Source organism: Gymnogyps californianus, chromosome 2, assembly GCF_018139145.2.
Source record: "Gymnogyps californianus isolate 813 chromosome 2, ASM1813914v2, whole genome shotgun sequence".
In the NCBI taxonomy this organism is placed as follows: Eukaryota; Metazoa; Chordata; class Aves; order Accipitriformes; family Cathartidae; genus Gymnogyps; species Gymnogyps californianus.
In genome coordinates, this window is record NC_059472.1 from 32512436 (window position 1) to 32534998 (window position 22563).

At 38.4% G+C, this 22563-nt stretch overlaps 1 protein-coding gene across 6 annotated transcripts in view; it reads right to left on the reverse strand.

Annotated features, from left to right (window-relative positions):
• PKIA (cAMP-dependent protein kinase inhibitor alpha) overlaps positions 1-22563 on the reverse strand; it is a 43717-nt gene that overhangs the window by 11789 nt on the left and 9365 nt on the right. For 3 of the 6 annotated variants that reach the window (XM_050892601.1, XM_050892602.1, XM_050892599.1), the window contains one exon: positions 14382-14482. The exons of the other annotated variants lie outside the window; for them this stretch is intronic. The gene's annotated coding sequence lies outside the window, so the exon portion shown is untranslated. The remainder of the gene's footprint in view (positions 1-14381; positions 14483-22563) is intronic. 6 annotated transcript variants of the gene reach the window in all.

Below are 22563 nucleotides of genomic sequence, written 5' to 3' on the forward strand. Positions count from 1 at the left end.
TAGATTTTCCATTTCCATGCTATACATAACAAATCTTATCCCCCAAGTTTCTGAAGGTAACTGTCAAATTTCTACAACTGTTTTCCTTCTTCTATAGACTTCGGTTTTATTGAAAGAATTCTTTAAAAACCCTAAGAAGTTAGTGATAGCTTCACAAATGAAATCCCAATTTGACTGCATTCCATAATCATTCAGTGAAACCAAGTGTTACACAGTGCCATTGTTCTCAAGAGTTTGGAAGTGAAAGTACAGAAATTATGTGGCATACCAGCATGAATTAAAAAAATCAGTGTCTATACAGTTTATGGGCTAGAAGTACCTAGGGTTGTTGAATTTAGCCTGTTTAAGGGACTAGCTACCTAAAAGAAGCCTAAGCGCACTTAAAGTACCTTCACTAATTGGTATTTATTATTATTTTAAAAGTAAGACAGAATAAGAACAGGCACTTGACACATGGCTTGTCTATGGGATTTGGCATATGTTGCTGGCTAGCACAGGAGAGCTGCCATTTTCTTGGCAAACCTGCAGTGTAAGACTAAGAGGTATGATCCTTCAACGTTTACTCCCCCTCTTTCTCCAGATATGCTTAATGATGGCATTGAATAAGGGATTTTCAAATAAAACTCTCCCAGGCTTTGGCTGCTAAATGGTGTATCACGATCAGCACATTATTTAAATATAATTACCTATATTCAGCTTTCATAAAGGAACAAAAAAGAAAAAAGAGAGAACTTGTCATTTAATAGCATGTCTGTTTTAGAGAAGGTGTATAATTATGCTTTTAAAATAAATTTTGGTTCCAAATCTAGCCTTAGCTTAGAGACAGAGCTCTTTCCAGTGAGGAGATAGCTCTATTCCACAGCAACCTGCACCTAGATTCCCACCTCATCCATGGTCTGCTATGTTGAAAGCAGAAACAGAGGAACAATTTAACAAAAGTATACTTCTTCCACAAGAGGTTATATCTGTTGTGCTATACAATAGCATTGCTTTTGCACAGACACAGATGAGCAAGAAAATAACATTAACTCTTGAAAACCAATTAAAGGCAATATAAATGTCCATGCCAGCTAGCAAGCTGGACAGTATTTTAATCTGCACTTTGGAAATTCCTTATGTAGTTTTGTCTGTCTGATATTTCTGAAGTGACCACCTCTATAAAACAGTAATGTAGAACAGGTCACTTACCTTTTTGACAGTTAAGCTATTTTTACTGTGAACATAGTACTCCTAGTACTAATAAGATCTTAATGGAAATTAGTGGGCAATTCAACTGGTTAAACAATGAAACAGAACAAAGAAAATGACCACCTGAGATTTTTTTTTTAACCAGAAAAAAATTAAGAAGCTGTTTTAAATCTACAGTAAAAAACCACTATGAAGTTAGATATCTTTCAGCTCATAACCTATAGAAAGAGATCATTCACTAAGACAGTTAATAGGTTTTCCTTCTGTGTTATCTAAGTTATATTTTACCTAAAGAGATCTACAGAACTAAAAGCCAAATAGTTAAATTCTTACTATGTCCTTGCTCGGGCAAATTTCATTATGCCCACGACCATAAGGATTTGGTCTCTCATCTACCATTTAATTTCAGTTCACAAATTCAGTTTTATCTTCCACTATTCCATAAAAACAGGCAGTGAAGTAACAGCAGCAAATAAAAAAAGGCAAACATAATCAATGAAGCAATACTACAGAGACCTTGGTTCTTCAGTACAGAAGTTGTCATTCCCACAGACAACTACTCAGGTCATTAGAAGTAATTATAAATAACAATAAATATCTTGATATTTTGAAATTAACATCCTATACAGGAAACAAAACACAACATTTAAGTGTCCACATAGGGACTCTATGTTAGGGAATGGAAGAGGGTGAGTGACCATCTACCATCACTAGTTACTGCTCAACCTAAAGAGAATACTGAATGGCAAACAAAACGTGTTTGAGAAAAGGGGCATCTATTGCTATGTGACTTTTTTACTTGCAGTTGCTGAATGGACCTCTTGGCTTCTGAAGGGAAGGAGGGAGTTGAAGCATCACTTTTCAGGATGCTCTGATACTCTCTATGAACAACTAAATCCATTGCTATAGCACCTCGTAACCATAAAGATGGATAAGGGCCTCAAGCAAGATGGGAACTGTCAAGCTCCTCATGTGACACACATCTGGCAGCCTTGCTGAGTATTCCTACATCCATCTGAGCTGTGGGAAGGTTGATGTTACAGGGTTCTGGCAGGATGAGGCCAGGTATGCAGCACTGCAGTTTATTTGTTTAGAATGGTATGGTGCTCCGAACCAAGCAGCAGGGTTAACACAATACTGAACAAATACAATGTTTTGTTCAAAAGGAATGGTTTCAGCCTTTGGGGAAAGCCTGTCCACTGGGGCCTCTATATGGCAATCCAGCAGCACTCCTTTTGGAACAGAGGGATGACATAAGAGGCAAGCCCACGGAAGAGTATGAAGACACAAAATACACACCTCAACAGGAAAGAGGAGCTCTTCCTCAACTGGTGGATTACTGGAAAAGCCCAGTCCATTGAGGATTCACAGACTGGCAGCTTGGAAATGCTTTGCGCAAAAAAGAAAAGACTTTCTGCAGAAATGTAGAGTAGATGTCTGCTTAGCATCAGGATGTTTAGTAGAGTGGAGGGGAGAAGTTGTGTGGGCTTTGCTCATGAAGCATCTCCGTATCTTCCTAACCTTGCCCTTAATTCAGGATTCATGCTATAAGCAAGTTTGTTCTCTCAGACACTTCCGTGAACAAGTGCCAGCCTGCACAGCCAGTGCTTTAAAGGTATTGATCACAATGCTCATTAGAAAACATAGCTGAGTCTCTGATGTCTATTCTTTAGAGAACTTGTTATAAGCACTGTAGCAACCATTTTTGTAACAGCCATGTCTCCTCTATTCACTGCTACATACAACAGCATGTATATGGCTTTATGAGGAAAAAAAGAACAAAACACTGAACAGTCATGATCAGTAGTCTGCAAATGTTTTGGCCCACTGTAATCCTTATAGACACCTTTCAACTGAAAAAAAATTATAGGTTTAGCCAACTTTTAACTGAAGGTCTGATAGCAAAATAGTTCTGTGAATTACCTGCAGACCAGTATGAGCCTTCTAAACAATCAGTGGTACAAAGGCGATAATGTGGAAGCCACTCAGATAAAGGGTTTTCTATCAAACCGACTTCCAATTTTTGGCAGAAGCTTAATGCTATGGAAGGGGCTAAGAATGAGATTCATTGGACTAATTTTAAAGGCCTGTGTACACATATGTAGGTAGGTACCTATATGAGGTGATTCATCTGATTCATATTAAGCATTTGTTTTAGAATTACTGCAACTAGCACCTTCAATGTGCTTAGGAAAAAAAAAAGTCTAGAAGGTGAGCAGAAATCTTTATTATACATGCATTAAGTTAGGTGACGTTAATCCTACTCTAGATGACCTAAAAGGATTCTGGTCCACTGAATTTTTAAATTCAGCATATATAAAATGCTTATCCACATAAGACCTATTCCCCTCAATATCTTTTTTTTCGCTGCAGATATACATCTTGCTAGATATTACTTTACTAGTACTAATGCTTTCAAGGTCAAAGCAAAAAAAGACTTCATTCTCATAAAAAAAAAAATCAAACAAGAAATGGTACACAGACAGTATGCAGTACACTGTTGTGTACTTTTCCAGTTAAATGGGAACCAGCTGTGTTTTTTAAGAGATAGCTTCATGGTGCAAGGCAACCTCCATTCATTTATAAAGGCTGAAATACTCAGCTGAACTATAGATTTGAATGGCTACACATCCCTAAGTAATTTATTATAGTTGCTGCAATTCCTAACAGCGAACCATGAAACTAACATAAAGATTCATGATCTTTAGCTAGTTACAAGCCAAGAAGTGTAGACCATCTCTTCCATATTAATATATGCCCAATCTGATAAAATACATAGCTTTGTTATGCTAGGGTAAGAACTAAAGTGAGCCTTGCTCTTCATTGTTTTAAAATGTCAGTAAAGGTAATGCTTAGCAAGAAGGTATTAGCTAGCACTGCCAAGACTTAGCTATGCATGTGCTGGGTTGAGGGAACATGATGGAATTACAAAACCACAATACGGGTGTGAAGAATCAGATTTCAGGTGGGGAGATATCATCCAAAAGGGTACTCTGTCTGGAGGACAAGACCAGGAAGAAAAAAAAAGCAGATGGAGATGGGGAGTAAGCAGCAATTGCCTTAGAGAACTCAAAGTTCAGTCAGAGAAACCAGTTAAGCCTGTACAACCAGAAAGATAGCCTCGACTGTGGTGGACCCCTCCAGCTGCTCTACCAAGAGGTACCCGGTGGGCTAACTTGACTCAAGGACTTCACACAGGGCCATTGATTTGAATGAGGGATTTGGCTCACTGAAAAGACATTTTATGGGGGTGGGTGGAAAGCCTCAGACATCTTACAATGGGAAGATAACCTGGTCAGGTGCTTAACAATATTTTATACTAATTCTTTGTATGGCATCTTTGTATTTACTAGTCACTAAAAAGACTGCTTTTAACATTGTGGAGCCTATTTACTAAGAAAACAGATATCACTTTCCTCCTCCTGGAGGATTCCATCTTAAATATTTTCATTTTCCATCCTTGGAACACAGACTATTTCCACTGCTTACTGCTGAACCAAGATTTAACACAATTATGGTGCATACTTTGTTTCCAGGCAATACTCATATCATTACAATACCCATTTTCCTCTGAAATTGCAATGCATGAGGTCGTCTTAGAAGACCTTCTTTCTTCTTATCTCACTGCAAGAGATTTGGCTTAACAGAGTTATCCTTCCTATTATACTGCTCCCATTCCCAAGTTAACTGAAGTTTGCATTTTGTGATGTTCCGCATTCTGACAATTTGATTGATATGTTTACAGCATCAACAACAGCAGTTTGTAGGTAACAAAAGCATTTCAAAGGGAAAGCATGCACTTAGAACAGCAAAAAGAAAACGTCTATATAACAGTATCATGACAGCATTTAAAACTTAGGCTATACGTTATCCTGTGTGGACAGGAGGATGCACCAGCATTTTCATAAGGTTTCTTCCAGACCTATTTGCTAGGATTCTTCAGTGTTTCAGTACAATGTGTAGTCTAGCTATCAAGTATTCAAGATATCTAAATGCTCCACAGTTCAGCTATCCTTAAACTCTTCCTTAGTATTTAAAAAACAACTGTCCCCCTCCAAGACACTTTCCTCAAATCTTTAAGACATTGTAAGACTAGACAGATGCAACATTTGTTGTATTACGTATCTTTTCAGCAGTTTCTGGTGGAATAGCTCAACTGTCTGCATGTGACTACCTTTTGAAATCATGCAGTCATGACTCATCATGAAAGTATGTGTTGCAGCATCCAGACCAGAAGAGCTTGAGCTTATTACTGTTTCTTCTTGGGCAGTGGTAAAACAGTACTGGAAGGAAGGGATTTGCCTTTTTTGATAGCAAGATCATCCACAACTGTATGTTACCAAATATTAAATACTGGTTCCTATGTTTGCTTTTAATAAAATCAATTACCTCTTGCAAAAACAAAGCTGCTATAGTATAATATGCTTCTGTTAAGACCTCACATTTCATATGCAAGCATGGAGTTTGCCAAGAATACACCAAATGACACCATACTTTTCAGTATTTGCAAAGATAAATACCACTGGGCCAGCCTGGAGACCTGTGAACATGAGACAAGCAGCTTTTTAATAATCTAAGTATGTGAACCTCTTTGTGCCACAGTACATTAATCAGTATTTCATTCATGGTATATTTGGTCAACTTTTTGGCTTGTCAATAATAAATTAACTTTTCCATGCAAATTTTTTCCTGTGGCAGGCATTTAACACCTACTTTACATTTGAATTAGTTCTCCCAGCCACCAGACATTCTGCCTTTCTTTTAATTACTATCTAGAAACTACAAAAAAAGCACAATTTGGCTGACAGCATTTCAGTTTTTGTAACTTAAAAGCAGTTCAATTTATTATACCTCACATGATAAATTCACATTTTATATTGCATATCATTTCACTTCGGTTTCTCTTAGTCTCAGCCTTACATTTTTCAAGGTTTCCATCATTTTTGCATTCTGTTCCCATGTGTACACTGACTACTTTAGAGTCTAAGGACTGCCTGGCTCTGTTGCTATGCAACAGCATAGCCTACTTAGGGCTTCCTGAAATAATCGTCTCAAATGTGCTTTTTTTAGACTTGTTTCCAGCAGGAATACTTTACTGTTTCTTTATAATGGACCACTGATATTATTACCACAATATTAGACAGTGGTCACCTGGGAAGTTTTGGTAGCTACCTAAGATGACAAAAAACAATGTTACTGCTTGCAAAATTCAGGACATACCTCCTGCATTAGCAGAGAGGTAAATATCTCAAATATTGCTATATGTTTGCCAGATGTTCTCCAGGTATAGGAGAGTCATATATTTATAAGGAAAAAAAATCTTAATTGTTCTTTTTCTTACTCTATTTCATTCAAGGGGGAAAAAAAAAGTTCTCTATTTAATGTAGAATATGCCACCAGTCAGGAAAAAATAAACCCTCTTTATATGAAGTCTATTACAAATTTAATCAGCTCAACATAAGGAACATATATGCAAAATGTTCCATGTTGCAAATCATTATAAAATCAGTTGATTTCAGAACTCTTTAGGACAAGGTTCCACATTTTTAAAATCACATTGCAGATGCCATGAACTGGGGCTGCATTTGCTTTTTGAGGTACCTTCAAGCAGCCCTTGAGAAACTGTCCTGTGAAACATTCAATCTTTCCAGCCTGAAACAGCATTTTTCTTGTTACAACCTTCTAGTGCTGCTGCTGCAAGAGTGGACCAATGTGTTTTTTTTCCTTATTGCTGGCTTATTTGGGAATCTTAAGTTAATTCATTTCTGTAACAATATGTAGAGCAATATAAACACAGGGCTCTTGTTAAAGCATCAGTCAACTCTAGAGGGCCAAATGCCTTACTATGCACCAGGCTCAGGGATCAAAGGAAGAAGGTCTAATAGTACAACAGAGATTTTAATGAAAGGAAATATTTTACCTCAGATTCTTTTCTTTTCCTTGTCCACCTTAGCATGCTCAGCAGCAATTGTATCTATGGAGAGCTGTGTGTCAGTCCAGAATTGAGGTAGAGAGAGGAAGGACATTTCCCAGACCCAGAGAAAGCAGGAATAAGGTTTAAATTAAGGCCCTTGCAGAGGCAAGTCCACCTACAGTCTTTTAAAGGAAGAGGGGGAAGAGAGCAGCAATTTCATATTGTTTGCAAGATCCTAAGTCTTAAAGGTGACTTTTTCTTAAAAAGTAGACTGTGGTGGGCACAGAAATGCGCTTCTCAAAAACAAACACATGAGGTGCTATAAAGGGGTAATTTTCCATATCCATTTGCGTAGCCACATACATGTGTAGTAGCCAAGCTATCCAAGAATATGAGTCAGCAAGGTTTAGTGAGTGTGACTCTTCCAGAGTAATGCATTTCAAGTCTCTGTTCTTTAAAACCACATAAAAAAAGTACAGCTCAGACTCAAATCCGTATCAATACTGTTTTGAAAGCAAATAGGTCAAGACCTGAAGAGCAGCAACATCTGGAAGGATCTCCTTTATGGTAAGCAAACAGTCTGAAACCTGAAAATGATGCATGATCAGCTGGAGGAGAAAAAAGCATTAATAAGGAAGTCTTTTATAATGGGGAAATCCTTTAGTATGTTCATTTTGCATTTTACACTCTGCACTATTTATGGGCATTTAAAAGACAGGTCAAATAATTTCTAACATAAAAAGACAAAAAGAAAGCGCTCACATTTGCCATAAGTTTGAAGATGGGAACCTTACCGACCTCTTTTGCATGTTCACGTTTAAGAAAGAATCTAATTAAGCAAAGAGGAAAAAAGCAAAACAAACAACAACCCTTCTGCCTGAATAATCCTTTGTGACCTAGGATCATTTAGAACACTTGGAACTGAAAAATCTGCACTTTAGAGAGCTGTCCTTAACAATGCTGACAAGTTTCCATGTGCTGGTACCAGATGGAAACTAAAAAATGGCTTGCATATACTAATATTTAATTAGCAATTGTGCTGCATTACACAATCTGTCCATGACACTCAGATTTAAGATGCATTTCTAGATGCAAACCCAGGTACCCTGATGAATATGATACCCAACGGCAATTGAGGAAGATACAGGCTCTGCAAACCACAGCTACTTAAAAATCAGTGCTAGTTACAGCTTTGAATCTGAGGGTCAAATATTGCTTTTGTCCCCAGTTTCAAGCCAAACTAAAGCTCAATTAATTCTTATCCCCCTAATGTCCCAATTCATCTAAAAGAAGAAAGGGCCAAATGGAGGAAGATAATAGGGTGGGCAAGTTACAAGAGGGGTGGTAGAAGCATATAAACAAAAGTAGAATTTCCTTGACTCTCACAGAGCACACTGATTTCAGCCAACCATAACAAATTGCTCAATCACTTTAAAAGATGGCCTATTAAAAGAGCATACAGTAGACATTTTATACTCATGCCAAGAAAAGTTATCCAACCAAACTAACACATATTTTCTGCAGCCCAAGCTCTTAATTCTAGCTCACAACTCTCCCTTTCACAGCAGTTGCTGAGTACTAAGAAATGTTAGAAGAGCCTAAGAAGAATCTGAACATACAGTTCTTCCTACATGCATAAAAACAACAAAATGCAATAAAGTGCAAGCCATGTTTTCTGGATATGAGCATAAACACACAGGTATGAGCAGAAACAGAAGAACTTACAGAAACCCTTACTACTGTACAAAGTTCCTGAGAGGAATTCATGTTGTCAGACTATATGAGTACTTCCATACTTGACCTGAATAGCTTACCTGACCCTTCGGAGGCCGTGCAAAGCACAGAATCCCTCCTTTTTTCCTACCTGCTGGTGTACTGTGGATAATGAAAGGAAGTACAAGCTGCCTGCTTACAGTAAGAATGCATATGTGGGCAGAATATTTCCTAAGACTTCCAATTCTGAAATCCTGACAAAGGGAAAAACCTCTCAAGAATGAGAATCACCCACAGATGTGAGTTTCTCGATACCATTTTTTCCACAAAAGGCAAACTGCAGGTATAACCTCAAAGAGGAAGAAGATAACTACATAAAAGATGTTGCTCCAAATCTATAGCAACAGAAAAACACACACACACATCTCAGTCACTACAGAATTGCCTTGTTCAAGTAAAAAGAAAACTTTAGAAATAAAGAGAATAAAAGAATTAAGTAATTGAGAACCAATGAAGACAAAAGACATATAGGCAGACCATGGTAAGAAAGTGCCTAAAAATAAACTCAAGTGGACTCTAAGACTGAGCAGGAAGAAACAACATTAAATGCCTCCTGGCAAAGAAGAGAAAGAAACCTCTTTTATAACCGTTATTCCTCCTGGCAAAGATCTGGGGATGCTGACAGCTAGCTGAAAGCCTCTACCCCATCCCAACTAAAACTGCCCACCTTTGGACGTAGATAAACATGGGAAGGACCATAACACCAGAGAACTTTGAAAATGACCTCATCTATCCATGTAAATATACATAGGTATACCTGCTGAAATGTGTACCATTAAATATTCACTCCATCTGCATGACTACTTGCATCTAGACATACTTACCAGTAGAGTCTGTGAGCTTAGTACATTTTCTATAAGCTGTACAAGAACTGCCTGATATTCTAAATTTTTGTCTATTTTAAAAAAATTATATTTTGGTACCTAAAATAATTAGCTTTAAAGAACCACCTGTGGTGGGTTGACCTTGGCTGGCTGCCAGATGCCCACCCAGCTGCTCTCTCACTCCCCCTCAACAGGACAGGGGGAGAAAATAAGCTGAAAGAGCCAGTGGGTCAAGATAAAGACACGGAGATCTGTTACCAGTTACCAGCACTGGCAAAACAGACTTGACTTGGGGAAAATTAATTTACTGCCAATTAAATTAGGTTTGGATAGTGAGAAACAAAGACAAGTTAAAACAACACCTTCCCTCCACACTCCTCTTTCCCAGGCTCAACTTCACTCCTTCAGTTCCTGACTGCTCTACCTCCTCCCCACCACCTAGCAGCCCAGGGAGATAGGGAAGGGGAGGGTGCAGTCAGGTCAATCCATAACAGTTCCTCTGTGCTGCTCCTTCCCCCTCACACTTTTCCCCTGCTCCAGCATTGGTCCTTCCCATGGGCCCTTCCCACGGGCTCCAGCATGGGCTCTCCGGAGGCTGCAGTTCTTTCAGGAAACATCAGGCAGCTCCAGTGTGGCACATACTGGCAGGCAAATACCTGCTCCACTGTGGTCTCCTCCACAAGCTGCAGGGGAATCTCTGCTCTGGTGCCTGGAGCACCACCTCCTCTTCCTCCTCCTTCAACCTTTGTGTTCCCTCTGTTGTTTCTCACTCTTTTAGTTTCCCCCTCCTCTACCTGTGTGGCATTTTTTTTTTCCCCTTTCGTAAATACGTTTTCCCAGAGATGCCACCATCCTGGCTGAGGAGCTCAGCTGTGCCCTGCAGTGGGTCCGTGAAGCCGACTGGAATCGGCTGTGTCCGGCATGGGGCAGCCCTGGCCTCTCCTCACAAAGGCTGCCCCTGCAGCCACCTCACTGCCAACACCTCGACACCAACACTTGGTACACCCACCAATAAAATTCATATTCCTCACAAGATACTAAGTGGATATAAATGGCCATGAGAAGCACTTACTATGCTTTCCTTAAACTTCACTAATTGCTGAGACTGACCTGTCACTTTCTTTCACTTAAGACTGGGAAATCACAGGCAGGTGATGATCTCATCCATTACACATCCCTGATATCTCACAGCTGATATGAGGCAGTCTCTTTCCAAGCAAAGGCTATGTGGCAAGTATGTTAATACCACGAGAGATAGATAATAAGGCACTATTCTCTACTCACCAGTCTTTACCATCACAGACCAAGAAAATCGCAGTGCTCTCAAAGATCATGATCACTGTAGCCATGACTTTTATGGACACCAGAAGCAAAGTGTTTTTCCCCAAGACTGAAGCCCTTGTTTTACATGAAAGAGGACAAGGAATCTTTTCTGTTATTTTAACTAACTTAAAAGTGAGATTAGCTTTGACATTTTTAGGTTTCTGTACAAGAAAGGTAAAGGAGGAGCATATACCAGCTTTTCAAGTCTACAGGCTACTTCCAAGAAAGCATTCACTATAGAAACAAAAGTATGAGTTTTTTTCCAAGATCACACCACATTATTCAGTTGAATTAATGCCTCTCAGAAGAGCAAGAAGTGCCAAGAATGCAAGCACATTGCAAGAGGTGATATGTTTGTTTGTGGGTTTACTCTAAGCATTGATTAGCTTGTTTAAAGTAAATACTCCAACAAGAACAATAGGTAAAAAGACAACACTTGCCCATATGCAAGCAATATTTTCCTGCTTTTGTATTTTGCCACTGTTCTTGATCAGTCCCCTACAGGGATTATTCAACTATTAATACTCAAATATTAAAAGCAAAGAAATTTTTAAATATTTAATTCCATTATTAATTATTAAATATAAAGGGTTTTTTTTAAAGTTTAAACATGCAAAACACTGAAAGGAAAAAAAAAGATATCAAGAATCAGGAAGGCTAACTGAAATAGAAAACTATTTCCCCAGAGCTGACCTTTGGATGAAGACTCACACACTCTGGGCACTTCACTTCTGTGTGAAGCACTGCTGAATCCACATGTCTTGACATGTGTCCTGGCCTCTCCACAGAGCTATTTTGCATGATGTCATTACTGGAATAACACATTTGTATCCAAGATGTTTTTTGGGAATCACTACAAATCTTTTAGCCATTTGACTTGTATGTCAAATGAGGCAAACTTATCTGTAAAGTCAAAGGGAATTTTGCTATTTGCCTGAAACGCCACATACATCACATTACATAACATGATGATTCTTAGGTCAATTAAAGCTATTTTTAAGTAAATTGTTCTTCTGTTTGGCATACCTCAGTATACCATTTAAGGGAGTACCAAAGCTAATGGGTTCAACAGAAAGTAAAAACAAACTTAATCAAATTTTCCCCACAAAAAAAATACAGAAGGATTTTTTTTCTTTTCTTAAAAAACATACAACTAGACTGCAGAGTGTGTAAAGATGTGCAGATTCTCTGAGTCTGACAACTGAAAGAGGATAGTATTTGAAGACAGGATTAAAATGAAGAGCTATGCCATCCTCATCACAAAAACAGTAGCTCAGAAAAAGGCAGACACCATATTCACCTTAGGAATATAAGCAGAAAGAAGGGGGTTTGTTTGTTTTTTTAAAAACAAACAAACAAACCCCCCACACTCCCAGGAAAAACACAACCACACCTCTCCCACTCATCACACACAACACCAAACAAATGCTTCTTACCCAGTGAAGCTTATTTGAAACATTTTCAGTGAACTTTGCAGTTAAATGATAACTTGAAGAAAAAAGAAACAAAGACCACCACACACACAAAAACCCCAGATAAGCTAAACAAACCAAACCACAACCTCTAATTTCATTAAATACAGATGGCGACTATGTTGCCAACAAAGGCAAACTGTTTTAGTCCGATTATTAAGCACGTAATCAAACACTCCAGTGAGCTCTAATGTTACCGCAGAAAGTTTTTATGAAGCTGCATACCGTTATGTCTTTCAGATGTTACAACAGTAACAATCAAGTATTTCAGAGCTAAACCTTATGACTCAGACAATTTTTGCTCTGTTCAGCTTCACATTAGGTTCTTTCTTCTGCATTCTTCCTATTAATCTTGGGCACTCTAAAACAACAACAATAGGGCAGAGGAGGCCCAGAGACAGAACCGTGCCTGATACTAGGTAAGGAGAAGGTTCTTTCTTAGAAACAAAAGGCTGATGAGGTATATCTAGAAGAATAAGTAGCTTTAAGTCAGCTCATGTGCTTCATTAAGAAAATTACTCTCAGTATGGTATTATAAGGCTGAACATATTTTTCCTTAAAAAACACAGAGACAAAAACATGCTATGTTGCAAGGCTATTTCTATTTGTTGTGAAAAAGTCTTGAAAATATTGTGTTGATCATGGTTAACACCAAATAGATCAGCATAGAATTTAGTAGCTATAATCCTATGCTAGTTTTGTTATAAGAAAGCAATAATTATAAATAGGTAAAAGCAAATTATAAACTATAATAGTGCAGGATGATTAGACAAAAAACCTGTGCTCTAGATAAAGTGATTACTTCATGTTATGATACTAGGAACAATACTGGCAAATATACATTCTTTTCTGGTTCTCAGAAAAAAAAGGTGTTTTCTCTGTCCAGAACAAGTATTTTTCACTAGCTTTCTTTAACAAGCCTGTGCAGAAAGCCTTCAGCAGTTGTTGAAAGTGAATACACTTCAGGAGGGGAAGCTACAAGGTCTCCTAGAACAGGGCTGGCAACATTCACAATAAAAAAAACAAAACAAAAACCACAAAAAACCAACAGAAGTCATGAACTTCTACACTCTTTGCTTGATTTCTGTTGTTTCTTGTCCCACACCAATACAGTTTGAATGATACACAGTTATTACAATTAATTTACTTCCCAGGGTTGCTTTAGATTTCACAGATTTCAGCATGTGATGGAGCTTTTCTTGAATATCTTCTACGTGAGTGGATTTGATAGAAGGATAACTTTAGTTTGCAATGCCTGTTGTCACATATCTGTGTTTTTCTGCACCAGAGTAAGGTACATTAAACAATGACAAACTCATTAACACCTAAATATTGAATTGCTTATTTGGTTTGCATCTCCTTGTCTTAGTGAGAATTTCACTTTGCATAGCAGCATAAGGAAAACAGAAGCAATCTCTTCACAAAGAACACTGTGGTCATGTCTTACAGGTTCAGGAGAATATCAGCTTGCCATAGCTCTGTTCCTCACGTAGAAGTTTGAGAACCATGTCATCTTGGCACTTGAGTATTGTGCTGCTGCATTTGAACGCTTTCTGTGGGGCAGGTCTAACTGAAGTTCTGTCTCTTGCATGATCTTAGATCAGCGTATTCCTGTGAAATAAGCACTGAGTGACAGAAAAGCCTGTCTTGTGCATAACATCAGGAGCTAGAAGGACTTCCAGAACTGCTCATATATTTTACTCCAGATTCAACTAAAAACAAACACACACAAAAAATCTAAGGAGCATGATCCAGAAGTGGAGGCTTCCTGTTTTTCAGCATAGAAATCGTAAGACTACAGAGTCAGGCATCCTCTTGTCTGCAAAAAGGCACAGGACCAGAAGGAAAGCAATTGTGCTTGTACACAATACACCAGTTTCAACATACCTTTTATATTGGTGGTTTTGTCCTCTGCTTGGACGTGGGTTCAGGTTCCTTGAGGTTGAGGACAGTCTGGAGTCCAGGTCTCCTCCTTCCTTGACATGAGGCTATTATATGGAAGATGAGCAATGAGATTCTCTTCTTCCCTATCTCCACACAGAAGGTACTAAGTTAAACTCAGACCCTGAGTCAGGACTGATAGGTCAGTATAGGCACACCTAGTAAATCAACAGATGTCTTTGAATCATAGAAAAACTTTGGCTGGAAGGGGCATCTGGAGGCCATCAAGTCCAACAACCACTTGCTCAAAGCTAGGCTAACTTCAAACTTCAGTCTGGTTGCTCAGGGACTCCAGATGAATTTTGAGTATCTCCAAGGATGGGGGTTCCCCAGGCACTTTGGACAACCTGTACCAGTGCTAAACTATTCTTGCAGTGAAAGATTTCCCTTTCACGTAGTTGGAATTTCTCTTATTGCAACTTGTCACCATTGCCACCTACCCTTTTGTTGTACAACTCCAAGAAAAGTCTACATCATCTCCATAACCCCTCCTTGGGCAGTGCAGTTAAATCTCTTTGTAGTGTCTTCTCCATACTGAACAAACCCAGTTCCCTCAGTCCCTGCTCGTACATCATGTGCTCCAGCCTCACAATGGTTTTGGTAGCCTCTGCTAAACTTGAGTTGGTATGTCAATATCCCCTTTTGTACCCAGCGGTCCAAGTTACTGCAATGGCACACTGCTGCCTCATTCTTAGTGAGTTTAGGATCAGAGTCCTAGTTACTAGATCATAAACAGTCTCAGGTGAGAGACAGATGGTATGCACATAGAAAGAGTCTGGCCAGCAGTTCTAGATGCTTATAGTTTTTAAGTAAAATAGGAAAGATTACAGTCTTGAATTCAGTCTCCTAAAAGGTACATATTTTGTGGGCCTAAAAGACCCAGATGTTTTCTTGGCTCAAGAACCCAGTCTCATTAAAAGCACTGTAGAAGAGAAGGGTACTGGTTGACAGAAACATTGTTTAATCCACAATTAGTAAGTTTAAAACGTTGTCACTATCACCATGTCATAGGTGAAATACAGCCCTCAACTTACACACACAACTGAGTCTTGGCAAGATGATTTCCTGACATTAGTTTGGCCTACTCTAGACTTGCTCGTTCCTGATATATAATACAAGTAACTAGATATTTTCCTTCTAATCACACATCTGCACAGAGTTTATAAAATCAGATTTTAGCTCTCTACTTGCTGGAGAGTAACAGCCCAGGTTTAGACTGAAGTTGATAACTCCTTTGTATCCTGGTACAATTCAAAACATTAACATTACAGGCCAAAGCCGTTAATCTACAAAGGATTAATCTACAACACTAATCCACAAAGGATGAGAGTTCTAACCCTTCACAAGGCAATCTGTCCTCTCAGCTTGTAGTCTCAGGCAAAGACTACCTAGATATCTGCTCACAGGCCTAAAACTTAGGCAGACTGCCTGCATGAACCAGGCCCTGAAAGATCCAACTGTGAGATCAAGACAGCATGTTTTAAATTACAGTCTGTGTAATTAGGCACAGTAAAGGCCACCTTCTCTTCTGGAGAAAGACCTGTTAATTACTTTGCTGTCTGCCTTCTGCTGCCATTTCTTGTCCTGAAGGACAAGCTGCCCTTTACGTCTTTCTCTTCCCCCTGCTCAGACTTCAGAGTCTATTTCCCCTTTGGAAAGGGGACCAATATCTACTCCTCCCCTCCCCAGATACCAATATTCAATTAGGAACATGCCCCTTGATATTTTTTAAGCCCAAAACAGTGCTACAGACTGAGTAACCATTAAGATTTGATTAATTAAGGTTGCAGAAAGTAGGAGTATAATCTGATACAAAATTAATGCAAAGTGTTCTCAGGATACCAGCTTTTAATTAACTTTACTGGAGAATTTTCACTGGTTGAATTCTCATCACATTCTACCCATACAGTCAAAAATATTTAATTTCTCAAGAGAAGATGAAGATTTGCATATTTAACTCCCAAATTTGCAAGAACACACATTCTTTGGCCTCGAGCTTGCTGATAGCTGAAAGAGAACCACTGCTATGTATTTTGCTATTAACACATATACATATTCTATCTAATAAAGTCTTACATGTACATCTTATCTACAAGCTGGGTAGCATACTACAGGAGGCAGAAGGATGATCTCCATTATAAACTGGCACACAAGAGAAAGCCTTAGGAATACACAGGGTAAGCAGGCATTGAAATAAGATCTTATTTTAAAATCAATTTTTGAATTAGTAAAATAAAAAAGTAGTAAGAAATTCCATCTGTTAGCAGCATCTGGAAAAAACGACATCATAATGCATTTTTGCAGTGAGGTTTCCTCATTAGTATATTGCAATTACAAACTTTTAAAGCCTTTGAGTGAGTTTGGTTTTAAACTATGAATTTGTAAAAGAAGCTAGGAAAAAAAAAGCAATAGATGTATAGTATGAAGCAATCACTCAGACATATGGTCCAGAGCACAGAGCTGACCTTCATATCTGTCCTTTGAGAGAAAACAAAAAGAAAAAGGAGGGGTACAAGAACAGAATGAGCTGGAACTGCTAGAGGCTGAAGACAAAGGATTCTACAAAGGCAACTCTCATATGGAGTTCTGGCCACAGCACTGAAAAACAAGTCATTTATAAATTAGGGGTTTTTTTGTTGTTGCTTTATATTTTTAAAAGCTGCTTCTCAGAGACTCCTCAAAAGATCTTACTCATTATAATTGGTGACCTTTTTTCGCATTTCTTCATCTTGTGTTTCTCATGCCATTTTCAATAATTAATTTGAAAGACCCAGTCAGCATCCTCTGACTGCAACTTATACAAGAGGTTCTCTTCACGCTACTAGATAACATGCATATGGCACAGCTGGCGGTCTTCTGTTTTCACAGCAGTCAAGTCTTCATTATATCTACTACAAGAGAAGTAGCGAAGATAATGTGACATTAAGCACCCCTCTTGATTTTTAGGCAACATGCTGATGTCCAGAAGAATCTTACCCTGTTGTAGATGGAACAAGGAGCTGTAATAGAGAACAGTCTGTGCCAAAGTTCAAAATGCAAAAAGACAAATAAAACAAAGTTCATATTGTCCACTACAAACTAAGTAGAAAGAACCAAGACACAATGTAATCACAAGGAATTAATGAGGTGTAAAACATTTAAATGAGGCAAAGTGATGAGTCATATGGAAAGAAACAGAAATGCCCAGTTTCAGTGTTTGAACAGTTTCATAGTTTTCCAGCAAGAAAATGATCATTTTGGTGGATTTAATAGATAAATTTGCAATGAACATGAAAACAGATGCATTACATATAAACAGCCAAAAAAGCACTAGTCATACAGGTCTTTAAGATGGCCTGGGAGAACTCTCAATCCTCTTTGTGCGGTCTTAAAATTCATCTAACAAACATGCTTAGTGAGCCTTATGAAGAGGTATTTTAGGGTACTGTTGACAAATTTGCTATATTTAAATAACATTCTGACTACCAACACTTTTGAAGAAGTAAACTTAATTTGCATTTCTTTGGTTTCAAAGTTTTATTTTAAGAGAAAGATTGAATGTGTGTCAACGTAAGTTATCAATAGGAAAACAAATTTTTCTATTCGTAAAATATGGAAGCTGTACGAAATCATGCAGCTCTCCAGATATTCACAGCTCTTTAGAGCACTTCTGAATTCTGTTTCTACTTTCTACTGTAGGAAAAACTTCCCCCTTGCTTTTCTTTCTTGGTGTGGGGGGAGGTCAGGGAGGAGAGAGAAAGGTAAGGCAACACCCACAAATATTGCAGACCATTGCAGAGACTGAGCAAGAAAGGGAAAAATCAGATATTCTTCGTCAGACAGATACTCGTCAGTATTTTCTGAGCGGGTAAGACTCTTAAAACTACTCCATCTTTTAGAAATCTTTTCACGCTGAACCCAGAATCAGCTGCTTACAGTCTGGGCCAGTACTGATCTAAACACCACCATGAACTTGTTGCAAAGACATTCATCACACCTATATGACAGGTACAAAAAAGTTTCAGTGGGTAAGACATAGGTATGAACTTAACACATCATATGTTCTGCTCTAACTATCTACCACCGTGTTGCCTGGCATCTGGAACTAACTACCAAACCTTGCAGGTAACATACAAGAGGTGTTTGAGTTTGCAGACATGAAATAGCATTAACTTCAGTTTTCAGTGAGTAAAATACACTGGTAAGCCTATTTCCTTTAGCCAAACTTGTAACCTCCAAAATATATAAAACCAGCACATCAGGGTCTCTTTGACAGGCTCTTTTTCATTAACCATCAGTGATTTGCATTAATTATAATCCTGTCCTTCAAAGATACAAGTGAAAAGTATATTGCTTTTTCTACTGTTTTGCCTGGGATTCATATCAGATCAGTAGACCTTGGTAACTAAGTCATATTTATTCTTTTTTATAAAAGATATTACATTAGCTTTCTTTTGACTCCTGTAATTTCTTTGCTATTCCAAAATATTCAAGTGAAGAGTACAGGAGTACAGGAAGAAGGAATGGTGAACAGTTTAATTTAAATTTGGGTGGCACTGTTGGGTTTTTTTGAGCAAGTTGTACCCAACAATGTGGGACAAACAAATTCCACTCTTTTTGGTAGCTTATATAAGCATAGTAACAGAAATAGACTAGCAGATGTCATTACAAGATGAGAAGGATACTATAGAAGCTCCACAGAAATAAATGGACTTCATCAAAGGCTTGTAGAAAAGTCTCCCTTGGAGATAAATATTCTTTCTTGCCTAGGTCTTCTCCTAAGAAGCTTATGGAAGGACTCAAAATTATTTCAGTTATTATATGAAGTATCTTGTCAGAAAGGCACTTAAAATAGCGAAGACTACAAATGACAAGTTGGTAAACTACTTTCCTTCTGAAATGGGTTATTTGAAGTAAAGCAATTTTAGCTCCCTCAAAGCACCCGGCAGAATATTTGCATGTTGAGACAAGCCTCACATGTGTAAGTATGTACTTTTCCTTCTGCTTCAGACAGATGAGAAAGTACCATGCACATCCTCTTCCAAGCAATTGTGGAAATAGAAACTACTTGCCAAAACAGGTATTTTCACCAGAAGGCTAGGGCTAAGCCATACTGTCTGACAGATCGTGCTAGAACTGCTCCAGCAAATAAAAGGGCTGGAGTATTGCTCAGTGCAGGTAGCAGAGTAGCTTCTGTCATTTTGAAATGAGAAGAAACTCCAAAAAAAAGCTTGCCTGTAGAAAAAGCAGCAAAACACGCCAGTCAGTGAGACCAAAAAAGAAATCCCGGTTATGTTAAAGTTGCCTGTTTCACAAATACTTTGCAGACTTGTCATGATTAAATGTCAGGATGAGACCTAGGCATTCCCATTCTCTGCATCACCATTCCAGTTGCCGTGGAAAGGACATGCACTCGTGCACAGTCCAAGTAGGTGTTCTGTGGATGATTCAAGTGCAGATGGTGAGGCACTCACCTTGGCATTTTAGAGTTTATTCCAGTCTTGGTTTATTTCTCTTGTGTTCAGAGACAAAAGGATTTTCATAGGACGACAAAGGATCCTTCAGGAGTAACTGGTTATTGTCAGATAGAGTTGTGTGCAGGTTTCCCAGGTGAAACCAAGCAAATGACTACAAGAGTCAGAATGTGGTTTCATTAAGTTCTACGTGCAGGTCTCCAAGCAATCAGTAAGTAGGGAAGGAGAGACACAAAGAGAAAGTGACCTATGTTCTGCTTTGGTTAGGTTTTGAACAATAAAGTGCTTGAAGGAAGAAGACTTGAATTAAACTTGTGAATAGTTAGCCCTTTCAGTTAACAGACAAGCCAGCATTCAGCAAGGCCTTGCATGCAATCTTCTTTATATAGAAGCATATGGATACTGACTTCATCTCTGTCTCACTCTCAGATGTCATCCAAATAACCAACAATTCTGGTCAAATATGTCTAAAACCACACTCAAGGGTAGGAGAGAAGAGACCCTTTTCACAGACAGCTGATGATGGGGAGGTACATAACAGCTACTTCAACAATTTTTCTTTATCCTTAATAGGCTTCTTTTCTCTCTTTATACTTGATCACTTGTAAACTGAAGACCTCTGATTCAATGCTTTCAGTAGCTGAAAGGATTTGAAGAATCTTCTCTTCTGATTCCCATTTTACATGTTAACTTCTCACAATTAATGCCTCTTTCTTTAGCTAGCTTTTAGCTTTCAAAGGCTGCTCCTGCATGGAATAAACCCTTATGCTTTGCTATTTAATCCTACTGAATCTTTTCATGCTTCCCTGAATACTTTTTCATTTAGTGATACATCAGCTGGGTTGAACATAAACAGCCTCCATGCAAGTGTAAGATTTTAGTTCTAAATGAGCTGGCTAGTTGGAGAGAAAAGTAGGAACCTAAAAGAAAAACAAAACAAAACAAAAAACCCAACACAGAAGCCTTTGTTCCTTAGTTTGTAAGAAGTCTTTATGCCCAAACTATAAGATAGAAGCACCTGACTACCACCCAAATACATGCAGAAAAGAAAAAGGAGAGGAAAAGTTCAGAATAGAGATCACAGCTACCTTTACTTTTGGTTACTCAAATTTTGCTATTACTAATCTTTATAAAAGAAACTACTTCTTCCCTCATACTGGTCTCACACTCATTAGTTCCACAGAGAAAGCACTCTGTGTGAAGGAGGAGGAAAAACTCATCCACTGAACAAACAACTGACATATCAACATTAGTATGAGTATACAAATAAGTTTTTAAATTCTATATTTGACTTATCCAGAAAGACCCTCACTAGACCCACCCTCCCATTCTTCTGGTGACAGTTAACTCCTATTTATGTTATCCTTTCCAACCTGTCCACATCTATGTCCTTACTTACGGACGAATCTCTTAAGACAGACAACCCTTGGTGAAAATAAAAGCCCAGTATTTTGGCCACTGTTATCAGAATGTTAATTACTTTTATAAATTACCACTACATAGGGAGAATCAACAAAATTGAGGTGCTAAACTATGACTTCTCTTGGATTTTCACATCAGACCTTAACACAAAATAAACACATGTAGAGAGTAAAACTATTGAAAGCCTCTACAACTGTTACTATGAAAGCCATGATACTCCAAATTATTTCTGTATATCTGCCTTCCTTGACAAGGCCTTCAAATGTGCTCAGAGAATAAAGATAAATTAGAACACTTCAATGGAATTACTGCTCTCTGAGCAGAACAGGAATACTTCAGAAAGGGGGATGGGAAGTTGAAGTTTCTTCAACAGAACAAATGGCAGATATGATTAAGTGTTCAAGAAGACTGTCACAGAAGGAACATCAGTTGAAAGACAGATCTCACAGGATACATAGAAAGCTTGCACTGTTTTCATCGGTTTGAACAAAGAAAAGCCAGACAAATTAGCTGAAAATCTGGCCTGCCTCAACAGCAACCACATCAAGGGAAAGTCAGGTAAACTAAAAGGCTTCTAATAGGAGAATTTATTTTCTGAACAACATTCAAATTACCTGCTGGGAAATGGCACCTAACCTACACCAATTCCCAGACCAAGTTTTGGACTTGCTCGGAAGAACAAGTTGACACAAGCCAAAAAAGTACCAAAATCTTTGGCAACAGTTTAACAGTCATATATGAAACTGTTCTAGTGCTCAGCAGTATTCACAGACACCGTTTAACTTAAAGCAAAGATTTGCAACTCTGATCCTGCCGATACTGGTTCCATACAAACAAAAAACCCTCAAAAACCCCATACTTGTCACCAAAGTTAATACAAGAATAGAATTATGAAAGAAGACGGTGAAGAGCAGCCCTGAGAGGAAAGCGTAATGAATCACTACTAAGCGCAGAGACACAAGCAACTGCTTCTCTCAGGAGGAGCTGGATAGAAGAGCTTACTTGCCAAAAGCATGCCTAGAGACCAAAACGAGGTGCTCAGGTGCTGCCTAAGGCTCAAAGAACACCTGATGTTCAGTAATTGGCTCAGATCACACAGTCTGGAAAGCAGGGGAAACTTGGAATGTTTTTGGCACTTTTTCCTCCCACTGCGGTAGGAAACTAATGCAACATACCACCACAGGAAGATAGGCAGTCATTTGGATGCTGACCCCAGAACAGTGCTAAAATTTTCTTCTTTCTAGAATTCTGCC